The following is a 5,000-nucleotide window of genomic DNA, read 5'->3' as shown; positions in this document are numbered from 1 at the left end:
CGAACCTGCCGCCCCCTCCCCCCCCAAAATACACCTTTCCCTACAACGTGTACCTTAACCTAAGCTATATTGTACCTTAACCTAAGCGATATTGTACCTTAACCTAAGGTATATCGTACCTTAACCTAACCTACATTGCGCCTTCACCTAACCTACGTTGTACCTTAACCTAACCTACGTTGTACCTTAACCTAACCTACGTTGTACCTTAACCTAACCTACGTTGTACCTTAACCTAACCTACGTTGTACCTTAACCTAACCTACGTTGTACCTTAACCTAACCTACGTTGTACCTTAACCTAACCTACGTTGTACCTTAACCTAACCTACGTTGTGCCTTAACCTAACCTACGTTGTGCCTTAACCTAACCTACGTTGTGCCTTAACCTAACCTACGTTGTGCCTTAACCTAACCTACGTTGTGCCTTAACCTAACCTACGTTGTGCCTTAACCTAACCTACGTTGTGCCTTAACCTAACCTACGTTGTGCCTTAACCTAACCTATGTTGTGCCTTAACCTAACCTATGTTGTGCCTTAACCTAACCTATGTTGTGCCTTAACCTAACCTATGTTGTGCCTTAACCTAACCTATGTTGTGCCTTAACCTAACCTATGTTGTGCCTTAACCTAACCTATGTTGTGCCTTAACCTAACCTATGTTGTGCCTTAACCTAACCTATGTTGTGCCTTAACCTAACCTATGTTGTGCCTTAACCTAACCTATGTTGTGCCTTAACCTAACCTACGTTGTGCCTTAACCTAACCTACGTTGTGCCTTAACCTAACCTACGTTGTGCCTTAACCTAACCTACGTTGTGCCTTAACCTAACCTACGTTGTGCCTTAACCTAACCTACGTTGTGCCTTAACCTAACCTACGTTGTGCCTTAACCTAACCTACGTTGTGCCTTAACCTAACCTACGTTGTGCCTTAACCTAACCTACGTTGTGCCTTAACCTAACCTACGTTGTGCCTTAACCTAACCTACGTTGTGCCTTAACCTAACCTACGTTGTGCCTTAACCTAACCTACGTTGTGCCTTAACCTAACCTATGTTGTGCCTTAACCTAACCTATGTTGTGCCTTAACCTAACCTATGTTGTGCCTTAACCTAACCTATGTTGTGCCTTAACCTAACCTATGTTGTGCCTTAACCTAACCTATGTTGTGCCTTAACCTAACCTATGTTGTGCCTTAACCTAACCTATGTTGTGCCTTAACCTAACCTATGTTGTGCCTTAACCTAACCTATGTTGTGCCTTAACCTAACCTATGTTGTGCCTTAACCTAACCTACGTTGTGCCTTAACCTAACCTACGTTGTGCCTTAACCTAACCCATATTGTACCTTAACCTAACCCATATTGTACCTTAACCTAACCCATATTGTACCTTAACCTAACCCATATTGTACCTTAACCTAACCCATATTGTACCTTAACGTAACCTAATTTGTGCCTTAACGTAACCTAATTTGTGCCTTAACGTAACCTAATTTGTGCCTTAACGTAACCTAATTTGTGCCTTAACGTAACCTAATTTGTGCCTTAACGTAACCTAATTTGTGCCTTAACGTAACCTAATTTGTGCCTTAACGTAACCTAATTTGTGCCTTAACGTAACCTAATTTGTGCCTTAACGTAACCTAATTTGTGCCTTAACGTAACCTAATTTGTGCCTTAACGTAACCTAATTTGTGCCTTAACGTAACCTAATTTGTGCCTTAACGTAACCTAATTTGTGCCTTAACGTAACCTAATTTGTGCCTTAACGTAACCTAATTTGTGCCTTAACGTAACCTAATTTGTGCCTTAACGTAACCCATGTTGTGCCTTAACGTAACCCATGTTGTGCCTTAACGTAACCCAATTTGTGCCTTAACGTAACCCATGTTGTGCCTTAACCTAACCTATATTGTGCCTCAACCTAACCTATATTGCGCCTTAACCTGACGCACGTTGTCGCTGAACCTGCTCTGTAATTGTTATGCAACTCGTTAAATTAGTGTAGTGTTGCCTAACCGCAACCCTCGCAATATAGTTCGCTATTCGCACTGCCCGGTCCCCTGTGTATCGCGTCATGTTAAACACCTTGCAGGTGTTGCTGACTTTCCACATGCTCCTGCTATACACTGTAATGTGGATAGCAGCAGGACGTACATGCCCCCCCCCCTTCCCCCCTGCCTTCGCAAGCTGGTCGTTGAGAAGTTTGCATGTTCAATGCCCTTCGCATGCCGACGTACTCAGCCTACGTTGTGGTACGGCCTGTCACCTGTCCGCCGATGTACGCAAAACCCACAAACTGTACTGCACATTGGTCCGTATGTACTGAATGATACATCGTGGCACATGTGTGACCGTACGACGACTGCGCCTAGCAACGGCAGACCATACAGTCCAAATATTGTGCACGCAGCTACGTGTCGTCTCCCTATAAGAGCTGGATTGCAGTGTGGTACGCCATTCAGACGTGTGGGAGGAACGGACGCCCTGGATGGCGATCAGCATGAGCAGTCTGTTGATGTAGTGGAGCGTGTATTCGGACGTAGTCGTCTCTTCTCACACACCGTGATAGCATGTTGCACCGCGTTCCACATCTGCGACATCCTGCAGAGGCCGGCTGACAGTCGTTCGCGCAATGGACACCGCATACGTACGGGGGCTACCTTCCACGTGTTCTCGAGGCGTGCACATGTTGTTGCGTCTATGTGGGCAGACGTAGTGTGTTGTGACACCTGACACAGGCATGCAATACTCGTTGCAAATGGCGATGGACGTCTACGTTTGCTGGTGACGTTACGCAAATGAACAACAGGTAACCCGTTGTGGTGCGGTTGTTCTCGCTAGAGGTGAATCAGTGTTGGCGACGATCGGTCGAGCTATTAACCGGTTGTTTCAGGGATACCCACCATGCCCACGAACGTGAAAGGGGACCCACCATGCCCACGAACGCGAAAGGGGATCTGGGTGTGAGGCGATACGCGGCGGTGGCTGGGTGGGACCGTCCCCGGCCGGTGAGGGGGGGCCGCCCGGCGTGCTGGCAGCGCGGTGCGTGGGCGCACGCGCTACAGCCGGCTGGTGGGGGCGGCCAGTGGCAGGCGCGCCGGCCGACGGACGCGGCAGGCGGCGCAGCTGCGCGCCGGCGCCCCCTGCTCGCGGCGCCTTGCGGCCAAAGTAGGTCCTCGCGGGCCCGGTGCGAAGCGCGGTGGCCATCTGCAGTGTGCTGGTCCGATTGAGGACTGTGTGCGCTGAGGATGCGCCGCCGCCCGGCGCTCGGCGCCGCGACGCCGTCTGCTGCTCGGTCGCCCCAGCGGTTCTCGCAGGTGGTTTGTATCGCAGCTGTGCGGACGTGTTGGCGCGTGCGCTGTGCTGGGAGAGTTCGCTTCGGCACCCAAGTGGGGCTTTTGTCCTTCTGTGGCGCTGGCGTTGGAGCTGCCGGTCACCGTAGGTGGCGCGTGTTGTCTCCCGCCGGCAATGCCACGACAGCACGCTCCCGGGCCTCTGTCGGCAGCGGCAAGCTCAGTTGGGAGCACGGGTGGTCGCACCTAAAGCGTCTACTCGCCTAACTCCGGGCGATTGCGCCTCTCTCGAACCCGACCAAGTACTTAGGACGGCGCTGCGCGCCGCCGGGACCTGAGAGGGTTTCGAGGTGTGTTGTGCAGGGGAGCTCAGCCTCCTCCTGTTTGCAGAATAATTGAGCGGACGCTTGCGTGTTCGCGCGGGCCCCCGGGACACACTCCCGGGCGGCCGGCTGCTCAGCTCTAGTTGACGCAGCTCCCTGGTTGATCCTGCCAGTAGTCATATGCTTGTCTCAAAGATTAAGCCATGCATGTCTCAGTACAAGCCGCATTAAGGTGAAACCGCGAATGGCTCATTAAATCAGTTATGGTTCCTTAGATCGTACCCACGTTACTTGGATAACTGTGGTAATTCTAGAGCTAATACATGCAAACAGAGTCCCGACCAGAGATGGAAGGGACGCTTTTATTAGATCAAAACCAATCGGTCGGCTCGTCCGGTCCGTTTGCCTTGGTGACTCTGAATAACTTTGGGCTGATCGCACGGTCCTCGTACCGGCGACGCATCTTTCAAATGTCTGCCTTATCAACTGTCGATGGTAGGTTCTGCGCCTACCATGGTTGTAACGGGTAACGGGGAATCAGGGTTCGATTCCGGAGAGGGAGCCTGAGAAACGGCTACCACATCCAAGGAAGGCAGCAGGCGCGCAAATTACCCACTCCCGGCACGGGGAGGTAGTGACGAAAAATAACGATACAGGACTCATCCGAGGCCCCGTAATCGGAATGAGTACACTTTAAATCCTTTAACGAGTATCTATTGGAGGGCAAGTCTGGTGCCAGCAGCCGCGGTAATTCCAGCTCCAATAGCGTATATTAAAGTTGTTGCGGTTAAAAAGCTCGTAGTTGGATTTGTGTCCCACGCTGTTGGTTCACCGCCCGTCGGTGTTTAACTGGCATGTATCGTGGGACGTCCTGCCGGTGGGGCGAGCCGAAGGCGTGCGACCGCCTCGTGCGTGCTCGTGCGTCCCGAGGCGGACCCCGTTGAAATCCTACCAGGGTGCTCTTTATTGAGTGTCTCGGTGGGCCGGCACGTTTACTTTGAACAAATTAGAGTGCTTAAAGCAGGCAAGCCCGCCTGAATACTGTGTGCATGGAATAATGGAATAGGACCTCGGTTCTATTTTGTTGGTTTTCGGAACCCGAGGTAATGATTAATAGGGACAGGCGGGGGCATTCGTATTGCGACGTTAGAGGTGAAATTCTTGGATCGTCGCAAGACGAACAGAAGCGAAAGCATTTGCCAAGTATGTTTTCATTAATCAAGAACGAAAGTTAGAGGTTCGAAGGCGATCAGATACCGCCCTAGTTCTAACCATAAACGATGCCAGCCAGCGATCCGCCGCAGTTCCTCCGATGACTCGGCGGGCAGCCTCCGGGAAACCAAAGCTTTTGGGTTCCGGGGGAAGTATGGTTGCAA

The 5,000-nt window shown here is 51.1% G+C and overlaps 1 non-coding gene across 1 annotated transcript in view; it reads left to right on the top strand.

Moving 5' to 3' along the window:
• Positions 1-3,777: 3,777 nt before the first annotated feature.
• The window catches only part of LOC126447650 (small subunit ribosomal RNA), a 1,909-nt gene continuing 686 nt past the window's right edge, over positions 3,778-5,000 (top strand). Inside the window, exon 1 of the ribosomal RNA XR_007583834.1 lies at positions 3,778-5,000. This exon is cut by the window's right edge and continues 686 nt beyond it. This is a non-coding gene — a ribosomal RNA (small subunit ribosomal RNA).

The sequence above is a fragment of the Schistocerca serialis genome, unplaced genomic scaffold, assembly GCF_023864345.2.
Source record: "Schistocerca serialis cubense isolate TAMUIC-IGC-003099 unplaced genomic scaffold, iqSchSeri2.2 HiC_scaffold_522, whole genome shotgun sequence".
NCBI lineage: Eukaryota > Metazoa > Arthropoda > Insecta > Orthoptera > Acrididae > Schistocerca > Schistocerca serialis.
This window is presented reverse-complemented; position numbering and strand designations above follow the sequence as displayed.